Source organism: Schistocerca gregaria, chromosome 4 (genome assembly GCF_023897955.1).
Source record: "Schistocerca gregaria isolate iqSchGreg1 chromosome 4, iqSchGreg1.2, whole genome shotgun sequence".
Lineage (NCBI taxonomy): Eukaryota > Metazoa > Arthropoda > Insecta > Orthoptera > Acrididae > Schistocerca > Schistocerca gregaria.
Genome location: NC_064923.1, coordinates 483,917,311 through 483,940,122, shown reverse-complemented (window position 1 = coordinate 483,940,122; position 22,812 = coordinate 483,917,311). Strand labels below are relative to the sequence as shown.

The 22,812-nt window shown below is 43.5% G+C and overlaps 1 protein-coding gene across 3 annotated transcripts in view; it reads left to right on the top strand.

Annotated features, from left to right (window-relative positions):
- Window positions 1-22,812, top strand: part of LOC126267060 (cadherin-23-like) — a 458,700-nt gene that overhangs the window by 170,291 nt on the left and 265,597 nt on the right. The gene's annotated exons all lie outside the window — the stretch shown is intronic.

Sequence of the window (22,812 nt, the reverse complement as noted above, 5' to 3'; positions counted from 1 at the left end):
ACCCAAATTGCGTGAGAATGTAATCACATGTCAGTTCTAGTATAATTTATTTGTCCAATGAATACCCGTTTATCATCTGCATTTCTTCTTGGTCTAGCAATTGTAATGGCCAGTGGTGTAGTTTAAGTGCTTATGTAGTGAACACCCATTGCACTATTTGTGTTACTATAAATGGATGTAGTACTACATGTCGTATGTGTATTGTTATGTTGTATGTTTGTGTGCATTATCAGTGCCACAGGCGGGAGGAAAGCCTCGGGACTCAAACTTCGAGCCTCACCTTCCCGTCTAGCGTATTCCGTAGATGTAATTATTATCTCGTAGCTTATATTAGTCATTTTGCTTTACGTTATCTAGCTATCACATTTAAAATACTGTTTAGCTACATGTACCAATAGCATGCTGTGCCTGCTTCCCTTTTTGTTATCTATGTTACGTGTCATAGTCCTTGTGTAGGAGGCTGCGTCTAATGTTGTTGTTGCGTTTGTGTCATATTCTGTATCTGCATCTACATCACTTTCTGTGACTTTGTCTGAGTTTGTCCTCCCGTGGATCCTGTTGTGGTGTTTGTTGTGTCCCTGTTAGAGATCTGCCATGTGGATTTTCTTGTCTATAGGCATCATGCAGTGTTCTCGAAACATTATGAGCAATGTTACCTAGAGCACACCATTTGTTGGGTCGGGCAACATTTCTTTGTTGTTATTATATCCAGCTACAGGTCTAACGTGTGTGAGGGTGTTGCAATGTAATGCCTTTTGTTCAGGAGAGCAACACGCCCCACACATGCATGTAGCGCACTGGCTAAGGCCCGCATCGTTCAAAAGTTCTGGGTACAGTCTGTGGTCGGTCAAACACGCCACAGCTTCAGCCGTTCCTGTATATTGGGGAAGAAGGGGGTAACGCAGCAGCCTTTGTCGGCTGCCTCCCGCTCCCGTTTCGATGTGTCGTTAGCTGTTCAGTGGACTCATGTCTGTGATGTCTTCCCTGTTATTTCTAGAAATCTGTCATGTCTGATGTTCTTTAGACAGTATGCCGCTGCTCTGTGGCAGATAGTGATGTCAGTGGGGAAGTCACGAGAACAACACACAAGTCTTCTATTGATTCGTGGAAATATTGTTGTAGCGTTTTAATTTAGTCTGGGAAGTGGTCAACTTAAATCAAATCATGTCCAACTTACGGACGACATATTTTTGGTGGGTAAAAGCAGATAGTAGCGGAATACTGCGGGAGTCAAGTGGAAATTGGGACTTATTGGGTGAAGAGCTCAATCGAGCGATTCTGGACCCTTTTACGTGAGTTCTAGAAGAAGGTAGACCTGTCTAGAGTAACGGGCACGATTCTATCGCCTAGGTGATTGATTCTGGGCGGCAATCGGTCGATACCATACTTTAACATCTGAACTGTCTTTACATTTCGAGAGGTCTGAATGTGCTCCGTAGCAGGACTTTAACTTTTCCCACTTGATTTACGGAACTGAGAACAGACACAGTACGCGTTACTATTCTGTGCATTGCGTGTGTTAATTTGTGAATCATTATATTTGAACTGTTTTGAGCTGCTAAATATTTCGTGTATGGTGATTACGAAATGGACTTAGTTTCCGCATATCTTCGATGTCTATTTAATTTTGGGATTTTGTTACCATTCTCGTAACCCTCTCAATGTAACTTTACTTTCTGTCTGTATTTTGACTATCGTAGGACTACTTTCCATTTGTTTGAAATGACCATTTTTGAATAAATATCATTCAGCATAATTCTCTGTTATTGCAGACGTTACAATAGAACCCTTTTTATAAAATTATTCATTTATCTTTTATTTCATATTTCTGTGTATTTTACTATTCTCATTTCTACTCAGCGCATATACTACTCGGTCACAAGATTACAGCTAGTGATTATTATTTGCAGCGAGTTAGCTGTCGGGCATGAAAGCGGATGAGCGCTGCTCGACTCTGTACGTACATACGCGAGTTGGAAGTTTCATAATGGCAACTATTTATTTACAGCTCGTACAAAATAGATGCGTGTTTCAAAGTTTTACTGGCCTTCAAAGTGGTCACCATCATTGTGCATAACCCGGTGCCAGCGATGTGGAAGTCGTAGGATACTCTTAGCAGTGATAGTTGTGTTTAAAGTTAGAGCGGAGCGGTCTATTACCCGACGAATTTGTAGCAGTTCTGAAGCGAATGCCATGAAATGTTTCCTTCAGTTTAGAAATCGAGTTGAACTCACGGGGGCTTAAGTCAGGGGAGTACAGTAGCTGGTATAGCACTTAGCAGCCCCATCAGTCAAACAAATCAGTAACAGCTTGCACTGTACGTGCTTGATCATTTTCCTGCAAAATGATGGCTAGGTCCTGCAGAAAGTGTCATCACTTCTGTCTCTATGCTGTTCATTTTTGGAACACAATCTACCAGCTTAGAGACAGTAAAGACGCCCAGGTGGAGCGTAAAGCTTTGTGTCGTGCAGTCGTCAAGGGTACACGAGTGGACCTTCGGTTCCGAAAGCCCACATCGATGATGTTTCGTTTAGTGGTTCGCGTGCTGACATATGTTTGTGGCCCAGTATTGAAATCTGCAGCAATTTGCGGAAGGCTTGCACTTATGTCACGCAGAACGATTCTCTTCAGTCGTCGCTGGTTCTGTTCTTGCAGGATTTTTTTTACCGGCCTCAGCGATGTAGGAGATTTGATGTTTTATCGGATTTCTGACGTTCACAGTACACTCGTGCAATTGTCGTACGGGAAAATCCTACCTCCAGAGGTGCTTTGTCCTATCGCTCGTGAGCCGACCTAAACACCAAGTTCAAACTCACTTAAATCTGGATCAACTGCCATTTAGCAGCAGTAACCGATCTAACAACTGCGCCAGACCCCTGTTTTGTATAGGCGTTGTCAACCGCCACGCCGTATTGTACCTGTTTACATATTTGAATATGCATGCCTATACCAGTTTCTTTGGGGCTTCAGTGTACCTGTGGATTCTGAGTGGTGTCTGTTGTTTCTGACATGTCCGAAACAACTGAAACCATGCGTTCATATAACTGGTTCGCCTCGATGGACTATGAATCCACCACCTTCAGTGCGAATCCACTATCACGTTCGATTTTCTGTGGGAATCTCAAAGCAGCGAGCAGGGGTTATATGGATGGGGACTGCATATAGACGGCGCTAGATTGGAATGTAGATCGGCCGAGGAGCGTAACAATATAGTCCACGCATTTACCCGCCTTCTAAGTGGCAGATACCGGGTTCAAATCTCGGTCCCCCACACATTTTTCACTCGTCGTTGCTGACTCTGCATAAAGTCCCGATGCAGCTGACATCATGAATGAATTCATTCCCTCCCCTTTCCTCCCCCCCCCCCTCTTCTCCAACTACAATTTACAGAATATAGTGACAACCTTCTCATGCAAATCATGCTCTCTTTCAGAGTACTGTTTCGCTCCCACTTCCTGTTTGAGTCTGTAAAAAGCCACGGCACAGAAATGACCTCCCTTCGGCTTTGTAGAGAATAGTGACTGAATACATTATGATAAATATCAGTGCAGATTATTTCATAGCTTCCAATAATAATATGTATTCACTAAACAGTAAATACCTCAAATTTCAGAAAAATTTATGCTCATTCATTAAAAGAAGGAAGATAAGCTTTTAATGTCCAGTCATTATCAGTCAGTATCATGAATCATTTAAGGAATATTATAATTCTCCACGTTATGGGAAGCAATACCATGTATGGGAGCGTCGCTTCACAGTAGCTATTAAGTGATTTGTTTTGGTTTCAGCACATACTACATCTCAAGATTTCCAACAGTAATGCTTATAACTATTTACTGTTATCAATATTAGTAACCAAAATGAAATTTCACACTTTAGTGCAGAGAGACTGGTTAAAAATTTTGTTCTAAACCGGGCCTAGAATCAAGATATTTACTTTTACCGGTGGCTATTTTATTCTCTGTTGTATATGTTGTTTTTTTTTCCTTTGGAAGCTAATTCAGCATTCTAAACATCTGCATATTTGTAGAAATCAGAATCAAGGGGAAAAACGGAAGACAATATCATGCAACGAGAAGACGAGGTGACTGAAGATGAGATAGAACATCTGATACGGCAAGAAAAATTGGACACAGCATTTACAGATATAAGTCGAAACAAGGCACAGATGATATTCCCTCAGAATTACTCACACCGTTGGAGAATCAACCATGACAAAACTGTTCCACCTGGCATGTAGGATATATATGAGACAAGCAAAGCCGGCCGGAGTGGCCGTGCGGTTCTGGGCGCTATAGTCTGGAACCGAGCGACCGCTACGGTCGCAGGTTCGAATCCTGCCTCGGGCATGGATGTGTGTGATGTTCTTAGGTTAGTTAGGTTTAATTAGTTCTAAGTTCTAGGCGACTGATGACCTCAGAAGTTAAGTCGCATAGTGCTCAGAGCCATTTGAACCATTTTTTTCAGACAAGCAACATACTCTTAGATTTCAAGAATGAAGGAATTCCGTTACTTAAGAAGGCGACTGCTGACTGGTATATTACAAACCGCCAGTTCAATAAGTCACGATTGCGAAATATTAAATTAATTATCTACAGGTGGATGGGACGACTGGCAGAAGCCCATCTTTTAGGAGGATGAGTCCGTGTACCTGAAAAATGTAGGAACACGCGAAACAGTGCTGGGCCCTCCGACTTATCTTAGAAGATAGATCGAAGGAAGGAAAGCCCGCATGTACAGCATTCGAAGACTTAGGTAAAGCTTTGTACAATACTGACCATAATGCACACTCTAAAATGTTATAATTATCAGTGATAAAGAATAGGGAGTGAAAGGTCATCTTCTAAATACAAAGAAATCAAATTGCAAAGACTGAGAAGGGAGTTCTTATCAATGTAGGAGAATACTATACAATTCAATCTGTGTATGGAAGAAGTAATAAAGCAAACCAAGGAGGAATATAGAATGAGGAAAGCGTCAAAAAACTTGGAAGATCAGTTTACCGGATTGGAGAGTATCATGAAAAGATCTTATAATATGAACATCAATAAAAGTCCAAATTTGGTATCAAAACATATCCGAATTCAACCAGGCAATGTTGATGGAATAAGAATAGTGAACGGGATCCTAAAAAGTAGGAGATGAGCTAGTTCGGTAGCAAATAACTAACTCACAACTAACTTATAATAACTTAAGTGAAGATCGCGCACAGCAGCCAGCCGCGCTGACGACTCAGGGATGGATGGGGATGCCTTTCATACATAGCTGACGACTAGAATCGCAATAAGATGAAGACGTGAAGTGTAATACATGCATGAATATGCAAGTGGCCAGCATCTCATCACAATGGTACAAAGCAGGTAAGAGGGTTACCATCTATTAGGTTGGTGCGTAAGTTCACAGTCTTTATCCATAAGTTAAATAAACACAACAGATACACTTTGGTCATGAATAATACACTCTCCTTGATCATTTACAACAATCAGCAAACGCTGGGGTAACTTTTTGATTCCGCGACTGTAGACATCACGTGGTTTTGAGGGGAAGACCTCGTCGAATCACGTTCGGAGCGCATTTTCATCTGGGAAGGAATTTCCTTGACGGTTTGCTCTATAGAGAGCGGATAAAATAAAAATCTGAGGGCGATAGATCACGTGAATAAGTTACGTGCGGAATGACTTCCAAACACAACTCTTGTATAGTGTTTATTCTCAAAAAATGGCTCAAATGGCTCTGTGCACTATAGGACTTAACTTCTGAGGTCATCAGTCCCCTAGAACTTAGATCTACTTAACCTAAGGGTGTCACACAAATCCATGCCCGAGGCAGGATTCGAACCTTCGAACATGGCGGTCGCGCGGTTAAAGACTGTAGCGCCTAGAACCGCTCGGCCACTCCGACCGGCGTTTATTCTCAGTCAAGCTGAATGCGTGCGAGCGTTACCGCGGAGTAGCATCGCTCGACGCATCCTGCTTGTCGATTTTCTTGGATCGTATTTGCAGGAGGCCTGAATTGTTTACAATGTCAGCAGTGATGGTCATCGTAGAGAAAGAATTTCGTAGTATACCACAGCGTCCAAGGGTGCAAGGATCTGCTGCTTTGTTTGGATTCAATCATTCCTTTCTTTTCCTTATGTTGGCATAAAGACACCATTTCTCGTCAGCAGTAGTGATAGAGGACATGAGTGGTCGGTGTTGCTCACGAGACAATTGATGACATGCAAGCAGAGGTACACATATCGCAACCCGCTAGTTTTTGTGTTTTTGGCTTAGAGCATGTACACTGTGTGGTGTCACCGCCAAACACCACACTTGCTAGGTGGTAGCCTTTAAATCGGCCGCGGTCCGGTAGTATACGTCGGACCCGCGTGTCGCCACTATCAGTGATTGCAGACCGAGCGCCGCCACACGGCAGGTCTAGAGAGACTTCCTAGCACTCGCCCCAGTTGTACAGCCGACTTTGCTAGCGATGGTTCACTGACTTCAACGCTCTCATTTGCCGAGACGATAATTAGCATAGCCTTCAGCTACGTTATTTGCTACGACCTAGCAAGGCGCCATTATCAGTTACTATTGATATTGTGAAGCATATACTGTCACGAGCGACGTTCATCATTAATGGATTAAAGTTAAGTATTCCACCAGCTACGTCCGTTTTTCTCAATTCTAATTCCCTTGTCATGTTCCAGACCTCACGCCAGCCTGCGTGAGCTAAAACGCGTGCATTTCGGCCTCCTTTAGTAACACGGTGTTGGCTCTCCTGCCAACCACAACACACTGTACACTCGATTTTTGAACCTCCCCCACTGCATGAAAACGTCCCTCCAAGGTGGAATGATTATAGTTCATCACATTTGCCAGTTCGCGAGTACAATAACGCGGTTCATTGTTGATTAATTCGTTTAAACTCCCTTCGTCAAATCCTGAAGGTCTTCCTAAATGTCACTAATGTCAAATAATCTTCCTTAAAACGAGAAAATCATTTTCTTGCTGTGCTCTGTCCAACAGCATTATCCTTACACACGGAGCAAATGTTTTTGGCTGCCTCCCCTGCTGTGACCACCCTATTGAATTCAAACAAAAGAATATGTCGCAACTGTTCCTTTTTCTCCTTTTGGCACTCCATTTTTCAGCTTTCACAGCTCCACCTACCGTCTCCAAGTATGAAAACTTAGATAGCAACAGCGAACTACAGATAAAAAATGACAAGCGATAACTAAACCCATAGCAACCGGAATACCAACACGCGAAACAAAAACACTAAGAACTTATGCGCCAACCTAATAAAGTACAGAATGGCAACTGCAAGAAAAGCGTCTCTAAAAAAGAGAATTTTGCTATCGGCGAATATAAATTGATGGGTTAGACAATCTGTTCTGAAAATATTTGCCCGGAGTGCAAACGAAAGTAGAGGATGATGACGAGAAGTTTTTGAAATGTGGTGTTACAGAAGAATACTGGAGATTAGGTTGGTAGATTGAGTAACTGATGAGAAGGTACTGAATCGAATTGGGGAGAAAAGAAATTTATGTACAACTTAACTAAAAGAACGTGTAGGTTGATAGGGCATACCTTGAGGCATTAAGAAATGCAATGGTAGGAATTGCGGAGGGGTAGCGGTAAAAACTGAATAGGAAGACCAAGGCTTGGCCACGGTAAGAAGGCTGCAGTAGCGGAGACTTGCAAAGGACAGACTATCGTGGAGGGCTACCTCGACCCATTCTCCATACTGAGGGCCGCACTACACGCAGCAAACCGTTCGTGAGGCATATCTCTACGGTGCAGATGGTACGGTGCTCCACACGAAAGGCATGCGAGTAAGAGTTGCAATCGTTCATAAAGGATTTATATTTCACAAAAATAAAGACTATAGTAACAGATGCAGCAGAAGAAACACTGGGCAAGAAAAAGAAAAGAAAGAAACAGAAATGATTCAACGAAAAGTGTCAGAGAGCAGTGGAAAGGAGGAAAGAGGCCAGGATGCTGTGGCTGCATAATAAGGAGAGTGAGGACAGGAGAGAGACCTTCAAGGCGGTTAGAAGGGTAACAGAAATAGTTCTAAGAACAGAGAAAAGGAAACATCTAACTGGAGTACAAGAATCTATAGAAGTGGTAAGCAGCAATGGAAACTCGAAGAAGTTGTTTCAGTATACAAAGAAAAGTAAGAGAGGTTATCAAAGTGAAAACCTATTCATGAAAGATAAAAATCAAAATATGCTAACGCAGCTGGAAGATGGAAAGAGTATTTCTCAGAAATGTTTAATTCCGCTGATCCGCACGTAACCTTCGATTACGCAATGCCTGAGAGTGACACCATTAATAATGACGAATGTAGAATCACAGAACAGGAAGTGATCCACACCATTCAAAAGCTCAAAAACAACAAGGCAGCAGGCGAGGAGCAGATATCAGCAGAGATGTTAAAAGAGGGTGGAAGCAAACTATACAAAGAAATTTATAACCTTATCACAATGATCAGGAAAACTGAAACACTGTCGGAAAATTGAAAAACTGCAATAATTTGTCCGATACACAAGAAAGGAAACAGAATGGTTCAAATGGCTCTGAGCACTATGGGACTTAACATCTATGGTCATCAGTCCCCTAGAACTTAGAACTACTTAAACCTAACTACCCTAAGGACATCACACAACACCCAGCCATCACTAGGCAGAGAAAATCCCTGACCCCGCCGGGAATCGAACCCGGGAACCCGGGCGTGGGAAGCGAGAACTCTACCGCACGACCACGAGTTGCGGGCAACAGAATGGAATGTGAAAATTACGGAGGAATCAGTTTGCCGAACATAACACACAAAATCCTCTCAATGATCATTCTGGAAAAATGTAAACCTTACGCAGAAAACATTATTCAAGATTACCCGGCTGGATTTCGAAAAAAACGTTCCACAACTGATAATTTGTTTACTACACGACAGATCTTTGAGAAATACTGGGAATTTAACAAAAACATCCACTGTCGCTTCATTGGCTTCCAGCGACAGCATCCACAGAAGTAGCCTCTACAACACATTACGAGAATTCAGTATACCCAGTAAAATCATTAGGATGATACAAAAGTGCATGGATGGCTCCCAGGCAGCAGTGAAGTTCAGAGGATCTACATCCCCCACCGCTCCAATTAAAACAGGCTTACGACAGGGAGATGCTCTTTCTTGTGTCCTCTTCAACCTTGCATTAGAGAAAGTGGTTCGGGCGAGTAATTTACATCTATACAATGGTCTCCTATCCGAACACAGTGAAGCAAAACTCCTGGCTCATGCAGATGATAAAGTGTTGCTGAGTGAAACTGAAGAAGAAGTGAAAGACATGTACAGATCTCTCAGGCACAGTGCCAGCAAAATGGGGCTTTTGGTTAACCAAGAGATAACCGATTATATGGAAATAGGTCGAGCCATAAACCCAAATCCTCACGTTGTAATTGCCCAGCATTCTAAATTCAGCAAAGTTCCACAGTTTAAATACCCTGGATCACGTTTCAATAGTAAAAATATCATAACAATGTATATAAATGAAAGAATAGCCTTAGGGTCAAAATGTCTGTACTCACTAAGAAATCCACTAAAAAGTAAAGTTTTGTCAATCACCACAAAGATGAAGATACACCATCATGTGCCCTGTAGTACAGTACGGTTCAGGAATCTGGACACTTGCAAAGAATGAAAGAGAAAAACTCGATATTTTCGAAAGAAAAGTAATGAGAAAAATCTGGGGACCTGGGATGGAGAATGGTGTATGGGTAATTCGAAAGAACAATGAAATTTGTCTGTTGATGAAGCAACCCACTATCATCCAGAAATTAAAAAGTAGGAGACTGCAATGGGCTGGACATGTGGCTAGAATGGAAAACAACAGAATCACCGAGAAAGCATTTGAAGGAACTCTACAGGCAACAAGACCATTAAGCCTACCCCGTACAAGGTGAAACGATGACACAGAGAAGGACATCGCAGCATTAGGAATTTCCACAGGGTGGTGAGAGGCTGCGAAAGATAGAGGACGGTGGAAGCAGATCGTTGATACAGCGCGTGGTCTACAGGGCCTGTGATCGCTTAGAAGAGAGAGAGAGAGAGAGAGAGAGAGAGAGAGAGAGAGAGAGAGAGAGGATGTTTCCTTTATCAATAATCTTTCTGTCATGCAGAGCTGCTGACTCCAAAGCGAATACTCCCGGAGGAAAATGGAGAGTTGTGGACTGCGGCAGCAGTGATGGGCTCAGGCCGATGGTCAGCGCGTGTGTTCCTGCAGGCCGCTGACCTTTGCTGCGGAAAGCGCTTCAATGGGCGAAGGACACGCCACGCCGCGAGGCCAGGCCATCCCAGGCCGGTATTAATAACGGCAGCATTGTTCGCCCCCGCAACACCCAGCGCTCCCAAATTGCGCTGCAGGAACGTTAATGACAGCAGCCTCCTTTTTTCCATCAACGATCCAAGATGTTCTACCCTGCAGGCAGACGGTGTCTCTTGCAGCGTCCTAGAACCATCAAGTCGCAGATTCAGGAGAATTTATGTAGAACGTACAAATTCGTATTACGCACATATAATTCTCCATTCGACTTTTTTTTAAACTTATGCTGTAAAAGAGTATTTGCTCACTTTGAGTGAAACATTCTGTAGCCAGGTGTATAATTTTGACAACAGATTTTGTGTTCTTTGCTTCAGTAATTACGAGATAATCACACTGTTATATAATCCTTCCGCATCACTGGCAATTATGGTTCAAATTTACTGGTAGCGTAACGTCGACAAATCGTATGCTATACACTGTCGTGACGAAAGTCATGGGATATCTCCTAATATCGTATCCGACCTCCTTTTGCCCGGCGCAGAGTAGCAGCTCAAAACGGCATGGATTCAAAAGTCGTTAGAAGTAAACTGCAGAAATAAGGGGCCTTGCTGCCTCTACACCCGTCCACAATCGCGAAAGTGCTGCTCGTGCACGATCTGACGTCCCGATTACCTACCATAAATGTTCGATGGAATTCATTTCGGTCGATCTAGATGGTCAAACCATTCGCCTGAACTTTCCAGAATGTTCTTCAAACGAATCGCGAACAATTGCGGTCGGTGACACGGCGCATTGTCACCTATAAAAATTCCACCATTGTTTGGTAAGATTAAGTCCATGAATGGCTGCAGGTGGTCTCCAAGTGGACGGTCTTAGCCATTTCCAGTCAATGCTCGGTTCAGCTGGAACAGAGGATCCAGTCAACTCCACGTCAACACAGCCATTATGGAGCCACCACCACTTGCACAGCATCTTGCTGGCAACGTAGGCCCATGTAGGGTCTGTGCCACACTCGAACTCTAGCATCAGTTCTTACCAACTGAATCAGGTTTCATTTGACAAGGCCATGATCTTCCAGTCGTCTAGGGTCCGGGCGATATAGTCATGAGCCCAGGAGAGGCGCTGCAGGCAATATTGTCCTGTTAGCAACGGCACTCTCGTCGGTCGTCTACTGCCACAGCTCATTGACGCCAAATCTCGTCGTACTGTCCTAACAGATACATTCGTGGAACGTCCCACGTTGATTTCTCAGTTTATTTCAAGCAGTGTTGCTTGTCTTTTAGTACTGACAACTCTACGCAAAAGCCGCTGTTCTTGTCGTTAACTGAAGGCTGTCCACCACTGCCTTGTCCTTTGTGATAGGCAATGCTTGAAATGGTATTCTCGGCGCATTCTTGACACTGTAGATCGCGGAATTCTGAATTTCCTAACGATTTCCGAAATGGAACGTCACATGCGTCTATCTCCAACTGCCATTCCGCGTTCAAAGTCTGTTAATCCCCGTCGTGTGACAACAATCACGTCGGAAACTTTTTCGCGTGAATCACCTGAGTAGCCGGCCGAAGTTGCCGAGTGGTTCTAGGCGCTTCAGTCTGGAACCGCGCGACCGTTACGGTCGCAGGTTCGAATCCTGCCCCGGGCATGGATGTGTGTGATGTCCTTAGGTTTAAGTAGTTCTAAGTTCTAGGGGACTGATGACCTCAGACGTTAAGTCCCATAGTGCTCAGAGCCATTTGAACCATTATTCACCTGAGTACAAATGACAGCTCCACCAATGCACTGCCCTTTTATACCTTGTGTACGCGATACTACCGCCATCTGCATACGTTCATCTACCAATGATTTTTCTCACGTCTGTGTATAATACGAGCATCATGATAGCTATTTCCCACAGCTGGGTTGAGACTGAGCTAAAGCGTTCGATCCGTAACACATTAAAATCTTAGAGTCAAAAATGAAAAACATAAACAACCCGATCAATTAATGTAAATATTCCTCTGGTTCATGGTGTGGGTCCTGTTGTCATGTCCTAGTTCATGAACCACGGGCAACGTATGAGTGGCCAAGTAAGTGGTCCTGACAGTCGGGATACCAGTTACTTTGGAATAAGGCTGGGCATCTCGGACATATTCCGAGTCGTGGTCACCTTTGTGCTGAGACGGCAAAGACTACCAAATCCACCGATTAGTCCCTCAACCGTTAGGGGTAAAACTGAATGGGACCCGGGGCAAGTAAGGCTAGCAACCTGTATCCCTGGTACTTTAAATATGATGCTGTCAACAATCAGAGCAAAAAGCCTCCGACCTTTGGAAGTGACGGAGTCCCACCTCTAATTGACAAACCAGGGGTTCCTAAGATACGACTCGGCAAACGAATGGTAACGAGATGGGGAGCTATTAATATAAATGGGGGGGGGGGGGGGGTTACTCTGGGAAGAAGGTAGAGCTGGTAGAGGCTGCAAGTAAGATGGGGTTGGACGTTTTAGCTGTTGGTGACATTCGGGTAAGGGGTGAGAAAGAAGAGGAAGTGGGAGAATACAAGGTCTACCTGTCAGGAGTCAAAGCAGGAATAGCACAATGGGGTGTAGAGCTATACATCAGGAAAGAAATGGAACCCAGCGTAGTTGCAATAAGGTATGTAAACGAACGACTGATGTGGATAGATTTGACAGTGTCTAGCAAGAAAATTAGGATTGTGTCAGTATATTCGCATTGTGAAGGGACAGATCAAGATAAGACGGATAGTTTTTTATGACGCTCTCAGTGATGTAGTTGTTAGAGTAAAGGACAAGGACAGTGTTCTGCTCATGGGTGATTTTAATGTCAGGACTGGAAATCGAGCAGAATGGTTATGGGTAAATTTGGAGAGGATATGGGGTCCAACAGGAACGGGAAACAACTCTTGGATTTCTGTGCCAGCATGGGCTTAGTAATCACAAACTCCATTTTTGAACATAACATTCACCAGTATACTTGGGAAGGCAGGGGAACCAGATCTGTCATTGACTGTATAACAACAGATCAGGAATTCAGGAAGGCTGTGACGGACACACGTGTATTCAAGGGATTCTTTGATGACACTGATCACTGTTTAAGCTGCAGTGAAATTGGTACTGTGAGGCCGAAAGTGCAGGAGGCCAGGTCCATATGTAGGACGATAAGAGTGGGGAAACTTCGGAATAAAGAAATCAGGCACAAGTACATAACAGCGATCTCAGAAAGGTACCAGTTAGTTGAATGTAGTCAATTACAGTCATTGTAAAAGGAATGGACAAGGTACAGGGACACAGTACTAGAAGTGGCTAAAGAATGTCTGGGAACAGTAGTGTGTAAAAGTAGGACGAAGCAAACAGCTTGGTGGAATGACACAGTCAAGCAGTCTGTAAAAGGAAAAAGAAGGCGTATCAAAAATGGCTACATACTAGAACTCAGGTAGACAGAGAAAGTTCTGTTGAAGAAAGAAACAAAGCCAAACAGATAATTGCAGCATCCAAGAAGAAATCTTGGGAAGACTTTGGGAACAGGTTGGAGACTTTGGGTCAATCTGCTGGGAAACCATTCTGAAGTGTAATTAGCAGTCTTCGAAAGGGAGGTAAGAAGGAAATGACAAAATTTTGGACAGGTCAGGAAAACTGCTGGTGAATCCTGTTGATGCCTTGGGCAGATGGAGGGAATATTTTGAAGAGTTGCTCAATGTAGGTGAAAATACGTTCAGTAATGTTTCAGATTTCGTTGTACAATGGGATAGGAATGATGATAGAAATAGGATCACATTTGAGGAAGTGGAGAAAATGGTCAATAGATTTCAGTGCAATAAAGCGGTTGGGGTGGATGAAATTAAGTTGAAACTCATAAAATACAGTGGAATGTCAGGTCTTAAATGGCTACACAGGATAATTGAAATGGCGTGGGAGTCGGGTCAGGTTCCATCAGACTGGACGAAAGCAGTAATCACACCAATCTTTAAACATGGAAACAGAAAAGATTGTAACAACTACAGAGGTATCTCTTTAATCAGAGTTGTGGGTAAAATCATCTCAGGTATTGTTGAAAAGAAAGTGCGAGTATTAGTTGAGGACAAATTTGATGAAACTCAGTGTGGATTTAGGCCTTTTAGAGGTTGTCAGGACCAGATCTTTAGCTTACGGCAAATAATGGAGCAGTGTTACGAGTGGAACAGGGAATTGTATCTATGCTTTATAGATCTAGAAAAGGCATATGACCGGGTTCCTAGGAGGAAGTTATTGTCTTTTTTACGATATCATGGAATAGGAGGCAAACTTCTGCAAGCAATTAAAGGTCTTTACATAGACAGTCAGGCAGCAGTTAGAGTTGACAGTAAATTGAGTTCATGGTTCAGAGTAGTTTCAGGGGTAAGACAAGGCTGCAACCTGTCTCCACTGTTGTTCATATTATTTATGGATCATATGTTGAAAACAATAGACTGGCTGGGTGAGATTAAGATATGTGAATCTAAAATAAGCAGTCTCTCATATGCGGATGACTTAGTTGTGATGGCAGATTCGATTGAAAGTTTGCAAAGTAATATTTCAGAGCTATATCAGAAATGTAAGGACTATGGTATGAAGATTAGCATCTCCAAAACGAAAGTAATGTATGCCAGTGGGAAAGAGACATAAACGGATTGAGTGCCAAATAGGAGGAACAAAGTTGCAACAGATGGACGGTTTCAAGTACTTAGGATGCGTATTATCACAGGATGGCAGCATACTGAAAGAACTGGAAGCGAGGCGTAGCAAAGCTAATGCAGTGAGCGCTCAGCTACGATCTAATCTCTTCTGCAAGAAGGGAGTCAGTGCCAAAACTAAGTTATCTGTGCACCATTCAATCTTTCGACCAACTTTGTTGTATGGGAGCGAAAGGTGGAGGTTACGGATAGGTGGTGGTGGTGGTGGTGGTGGTTAGTGTTTAACGTCTCGCCAACAACGAGGTCATTAGAGACGGAGCGCAAGCTCGGGTTAGGGAAGGATTGGGAAGGAAATCGGCCGTGCCCTTTCAAAGGAACCATCCCCGCATTTGCCTGAAACGATTTAGGGAAATCACGGAAAACCTAAATCAGGATGGCTGGAGACGGAATTGAACCGTCGTCCGCCCGAATGCGAGTCCAGTGTGCTAACCACTGCGCCACCTCGCTCGGTGAGGTTACGGATATGAAAGTAGCTAGGATGATTGCAGGTATTAGTAGATGGGAACAACGGCAGGAGGGTGTCCACAATGAGGAAATCAAAGAAAAACTGGTAATGAACTCTATAGATGTAGCAGTCATGGCGAACAGGCTTAGATGGTGGGGTCATGTTACACGCGTGGGAGAAGCAAGGCTACCCAAGAGTCTCATGGGTTCAGCACTAGAGGGTAGGAGGAGTCGGCGTAGACCAAGGAGAAGGTACCTGGATTCGGTTAATAATGAAGTAATAGGCTCAACATCAGAAAAAATGGTTCAAATGGCTCTGAGCACTATGGGACTTAACATCTGTGGTCATCAGTCCCCTAGAACTTAGAACTACTTAAACCTAACTAACCTAGGGACATCACACACATCCATGCCCGAGGCAGGATTCGAACCTGCGACCGTAGCGGTCACGCGGTTACAGACAGAAGCGCCTAGAACCGCAAGGCCACACCAGCCGGCTCTCAACATCAGAAGAGGCACCAATGTTAGCACTGAATAGGGGATCATGGAGGAATTTTATAAGGGGGACTATGCTCCAGACTGAACGCTGGAAGGCATAATCAGTCTTAAATGATGATGATGATAATCGTTCGCAGGGGGGAGTGATATGGTCGGGTGTGCGACACATGTATCGCAGATAAGTAATCGTTGCCAGTTAGGGCCGACGTGAGCTCTCATACGAAAATGGAGATTATGATCACATTAAGTCTCTTTTTAAGGTCGAGAGTAAAGGTATTTTATAAGAAATCAAAAGTGCTATGTTGTTTTACCAAGAACTGACGGAAAACTCTTAACATGATTTCTTTTTATATTTCTTTAGTGAATGAAGTGATGCTGGCGCCATCTTCCATACTGCAATTGTGCGTTCAGTCGAGTCTAAGTGATCTTTCGGAATTTTCCTCAGCTTGTTAACAGAAGGAGAAAGTTACTCATGTGCCTTTTAGGATTAAGGGTAGAAGAGTATCCCTGAACCTAGGAGTAATAAGTCTGTTGTGAAGCGCCGGCCGCTGTGGTAGAGCGGTTCTAAGTGCTACAGTCTGGAACCGCGTGACCGCTACGGTCGCAGGTTCGAATCCTGCCTCGGTCATGGATGTGTGTGGTCATCAGTCCCCTAGCACTTAGAACTACTTAAACCTAACTAATCTAAGAACATACATATCCATGTCTGAGGCAGGATTCGAACCTGCGACCGTAGCGGTCGCGCGGTTCCAGACTAATATTTGAAGATATTGACATTTTTTACTAAAGATAATGAATACAGTAAAGTTAAAAAGGAAAAAAATATAGGTTCCTTTACACATTGCCTGATGTTTTGTATCTGAATTTCTATGCGAAAGCCGGGTCTCGTCATGAGAAACAAAAGTGGTTCAAAAACTTCTCCCCATCCTTACCATAGCGAGTGACAAAGTTAGTCCAGATCCTATTCATTTTGTTTGCGTTTATATGTGGAATACCGAGGAACCCACCTGCCATATACTTCTCTACAGCTCAAATCACCGGTAGCAATTTGATACAGAACTGATTGCGAATTTTCAGGAAAGCACAAGCACAGACCATCAGTAGTCTATCCTGATGAATTGTTTCCTCAGTGCTTGATTTGAGTTCATTAGCCACAGCTAAAGGTCGGCTTGATCGCCCTTCATCATCATGAATATTCATTCGTCCGCCATTAATCACGGCACATCTCGGCACACATGAGACTTTGTTCATCACATTTCGATAAACTACGGTTATCCGTCTGTAAATTTTGATAGAGCGGACGTTTTCTGCATTCGGACACCGTATTACACTGCAAAACTCACGCTTGGGAGGGGGTAATTTTGTCCCACATTTTGATATCGCAGAAATAAAGAGTAAACAACCGTTACTGTTCGCTCGTAGCGACATCCTGGCGCCAAAGGCTAGGAATGTCTACGTCACAGTGACAGCGATGAGGAGAGAATCGCGCGGCTCTCCAGATCAAAACGTTCTTCCCTCTTAGAACATCCTCACACCTACGAAGATGGGGCTGAATTACGTCTGCTTCGGGCAGTCTTCAAATTTCATACTCGAGCGTCGTGCGTAACTCACTGGTCAGCTCAAGGAAGATTCGACCCCAGACGACTCTGTCTGCTACAGGGGTGCATCTTTGCACAGGAATCGACAGATTTTTCTTAGGGACACTCGAAAGCTTTGACAGATAGCGGTCAGTCAGAGCGCTGAACACGTATGCTTCGGTCTGGACCCCTTTTGGAGCTGTACACTAAACTAAAGCTGTGATAAAATATCGACATCTCAATATATTGTTCAAAAAATATCGATATATCGGCTATGTCTTCTCGTCCGACATATCGGTACATAAAACGTCTGGCAGATTAAAACTGTGTACCAGGAAGTTTCATATCAGCGCACACTCCGCTGCAGAGTGAAAATCTAATTCTGGAAATATCGGTATATACATATCGAAATGGCAACATCGCATGCCGATATTTCTGTTTTATGTTATATTTTGTTCACAATTTTTGGTAAGTATTTTAAATTGCTCTTTTGAAATTGTAGTAGAAGGAAATTTTACTTTCACTGTGTGAAGGAGTCGTATTAAATTTTGACTGTCATCATGTCCAGTCTTTCCTTTTGACTGTGTGAAACAAGTATCGGTGGCACAGAGAGGAAGTCCGATTGTGCTGGAGGGTGGTGGTCGAATGGAAAAATAAGATTTTCGATGTGAAGAAATAGCACACCAATTGCGTTAAACATCAATTTTAACGTAACTAGTGTGCTATTTCTTCACACCGGAGTTCTTCAAGAACAGTTACTGAAAATGATAAACAAAAATCTAAATGACAAGATCTGTCTTTGCGGTGGCTACTAAGAGAAACCGCTATGGTTAACTTCACCACCAAATTTTGACAATAAAACTTCTAGGTGGCTGGCGTTCGGAGAAACGCAAAAACAGGGACGTCGACATGAAGTATTCCGGGCAAATCCGATAATTCCAAACAAATTCGATGTGTGACGAAACCGAACAAGGGACCTATCGAAAACCTTTTACTGTACCACTTACATGCAGTTACCGTTGTTAGCAACGTGGTTATCGCCAGGAGCGAATGCGCATTGTTTTCCTTTCAGTTCTTGCTCTAAGGGGCATAAGAAAACTGCTAACTTGTTGATGCACAGAACTTCTAATAATAAATCATAACTTAAATATACAGCTCTAGAAGTAGCAGTATATTTACAAGTTGCATCTGATATTTTTCCCGTCGATATATCGATATCTCTTCAGATACAGCGACCGCTTGTAATGATTTTTTAAAATATCGATATATCGGATTCGTGATGTTTTTAAAAATATCAACAGTCCTATACAAAACACTCTTATTTCTGACAGCAGGAGTGATTTAGATACTTGGCTTATCATTTCAAGATGAGTGCATTCAACCGACAACTTTCAGCAATACAGTGAGATCGCAGTGAACGACGAGTATTCTGGGTGGATTTATATGCAGGGAAATCACGCTTGCTTTAACGTTATGTAGAACTGTATTTTGCATTCTAACATACCGTGGGAAGCATTACGTCTTTTTACTCCTAACAATACGTTAATGCAAGTGACTTACAGTGTCTTGCCATTAATATGATGATTTCAGAACCTTTTAACCTTATTTTGAATATTCTTGTCGGCTGGTCCCGGCGGAGGTTCGAGTCCTCCCTCGGGAATGGGTGTGTGTGTGTTTGTCCTTAGGATAATTTAGGTTAAGTAGTATGTAAGCTTAGGGACTGATGACGTTAGCAGTTAAGTCCCATACGATTTCACGCCCACAATGTTCTTCTGCTATGGTGTTCGGTGGGGACGTTAAGCTTTTTGATCTGATACCTGTATTTGTCCATAACGAATGACATTATATATGTTGCCTTTTTAACCATATTGCATTTCTTATTCGTTTGATCTTGCATCTCTTCCTTTGCTCAAGAATTCCACCACCCATATATTGGTAAATGAATGCTTAAGATTTCTTTCATAAAAATGTGTACCGTTCATTTTCTCTGCAATTAATCCAAGGATAAAGGAGCATGAATGTGTTAAGTGGTTGCGATTAGCTTCCGTGAGTATTTCACAGGACGTCATGTGAGACTACGTAATGCCCTACTGTGAGAGACGCCACAGTGGAAACGGTATCATCGAACGTTATTTCCTCCATCAAACCAACTTATAGATCAACAGTTCGTTAAACAGTACACGTCACACTTGAGAATGACATGAGGGCGTGCTGAAAAGTTATGGGTCGGAATTTTGTACGTGAAAACTCGTAAAGCTATTTCAGTAAAACAAACGTTATTAATATTCTACATCTTTACTCTGCATGTCTACATATTTACTTCTCAACATAGTCACCATGACGAGAAACATATTTCTCCCAACGAGAGGCCAGTTTGTTGATACCGCCCCTGTGGAATATTTGACTTTGTTGACGGGACCGCAACCTCACCTGTGCTTGCACCGCTTCGCCACTATCAAAGGGAACTCCTCGAAGGTGTTGTTTAACTTTCGGAAACAGATGACACTCGGACGGGACCAAGTCAGGAGTGTATGGTGGACGATCGATGTCAGTGAACCCAGGGCGTCGGTATGCTGCAGACGTCGCGGTGCTCGTGTGTGTAGTATAACACTATCATGCCGAACGAACGGGTGCCCCATGCGTGGACGAACTCACTCAATTCGAAACCCGATTATAGGACGCTGTCACGCACCGACTTAGTTACTTTATACACTGCCACGTTACACGGTATAATTCAGACCCTTTCAGACGTGAAGAATGAAGGTTTGGAATGTTAGTAACGCTTCAGTCCGGAACCGCGTTGTTGCTACGGTCGCAGGTTCGAATCCTGCCTCGTGCATGGTGTGCGATGTCCTTAGGTTAGTTAGGTTTTTAGGCGGTTTTCCACATCCCATACCGGGCTGGTTCCCTAATTCCGCCTCAGTTACACGCGCCGCAGACATTGGAAATACGTTCGCACTATTTCACGATTTACGCTGGACGCAGACGGATGGGGTACACTGATTCTGTCCCGTGGGAGGGGGGGGGGGGGGCGGGGGGGGGGTACGGGGTGGCGGCAGGAAGAGCATCCGGCCACTCCTTCAAATTAACATGCCAAATCCAAGCGAAAGCGAAAGTTCAGTGTCTGGGGTATATCTCAGAACAAAAACCAGGTTCATATAATCACCTGAACACAGAGGTTCAGTTTCAAAAGGAGTGATAGGCTTTACTGTGTTTACATCTGTTTGTGCACTCGCTCGAGAACGAGCACTCACTAGAATTTATCAGAAGGTACTTGCTTAAACCAAGAGACTGGTGGTGGAACTGTTACCGCTCTTTGCTTCCTTGAATTCTACAATGCTAGGTCTCTGCCACCCCCCCCCCCCCCCCCCCCCCCCACACACACACACGCCGTGAATAAGAAGTCAGTTAAGAAAGTTTAGATCATTTCAATTCCGTAACATTTTGTGTGCTGAGCAGTGTAAGCGGATGCACAAGCATCCCGAGATACTGTGCAAATGACGTCATACCTGGGCCAGCGCGTGGGCTGACCGCCGCGCCTGTCGCCGCGTTCCGTGTCCCCCCACCTGTCTCCAAGTGTAGGAGACCAGCCATGCGGCCGGGCCGTGCCCCGCATGCAAATCACGTGCTCGCCGTGTTCCTCAGTCGCTCCGGCAGGGGCGGGAATGCTGTTCCCCGAGGTATGCGGTCACTCCACAAACGACGGCCGGACACCTAAGTAACTCGATGGCTTCCTACGGACAGCAGTGCGTCGTTGCCGAGGTGGAGCAGCAGCTCTGGGAATTATGGCACAAACTTGTTAAAGTAAATCAAGACTTTATTATCACCCAACAAGGCGAACTACAGACCTGGCCACTGTGGCAACACCTTCGTGTTTACGATCGAGAAGCGGAGAGAAAAGGTAGTAACAGCGTACACTCCAGTATTCTTACAAGTGTAGTGCTGTTATGTCCGCCGACCGCGGTGGTCTCGCGGTTCTAGGCGCGCAGTCCGGAACCGTGCGACTGCTACGGTCGCAGGTTCGAATCCTGCCTCGGGCATGGGTGTGTGTGATGTCCTTAGGTTAGTTAGGTTTAAGTAGTTCTAAGTTCTAGGGGACTAATGACCACAGCAGTTGAGTCCCATAGTGCTCAGAGCCATTTGAACCATTTTTTTGCTGTTATGTCCTATACAGGGCGATCTTTACGCAGTTACGACTAATAGAAAATGTTGCCTGAAGTTTAGTAACTTCGGTAATACGAAGCCATTGCAAAACTGTTCGGGGTTAAAGTACGATTTCCATTTATTTTGTTGTTACTGGTCTGGTGAATCTAATAAAACATGTCCCACGCGTGTATCTGCAGTAGTTTTTCAGAACATCTAGAGAAGCAAAGATTATTGTACAAGTAAATTTGTTTACTTTCCCCTTAAGAATGTAGAAACTGTTATGTCATTGTTGGAAACCGTTAGTGAGTTGTTTCAATCGTTTCCTAAACTTGAAACGAACTAGTTTTATGCACTGTTCAGTGAAAGAGCATAATAAAAAGTGTTTTACGTGAAACCACATGGTAACTGTTGTTTGTGGATTGTTTGTCAAACAGGGATGCCTTTCAAATTTACAACAATTAACTTTGTTACTATAATTTTTCCAAAATTAAATTCTCTAAAATTTCTGCTGAAAACTTTGTGCAGTTGTCTGGAACTTCAAAAACAAATTGGGCCAAGCAGTTAATAAATTAAAAATGTTACAAAATTACTTCTTTGCTTCTCTGGATGTTCTGGAAAACTACTGCAGATACAAGTCTGGGACATGTTTTATTAGATTCACCAAATCAATAACAACAAAATAATTGGAAATCGTGCTTTACTTTAACTCCGTGCAGTTTTGCAATGGCTTCATATTAGCGAAGTTGCTAAATTTCATGCAAAATCTTCTGTTAGCCGTAACTCCGGAACCAAACTTTTGCGTAGCAATGTTTATATGAACTTTTTCTTCAGTTTTACTTGTAGAATAACAAACTAAAATATTTGCATATCTTCGTTAACCATCCCGTATGTCCACATGTACCATTGAATTAACTTCCTGTTTAGAACAAGGGAGGAAAACAGAACGTACAGCATGCTACGTTACCTTTTCTGCTTACGACTCTGCACTGTCACTATCCGTAAAACTACATTCCGCAGTGATGTCACAGTCTTCCTCAGCTGTTTCTATCGATTCGCGGTCGAAGTCGATGACTCTTCGCTCGACATCATGTCGACTGAGATTTACAGCTTCCATGCCCATAGAAGTGCACTGCATGA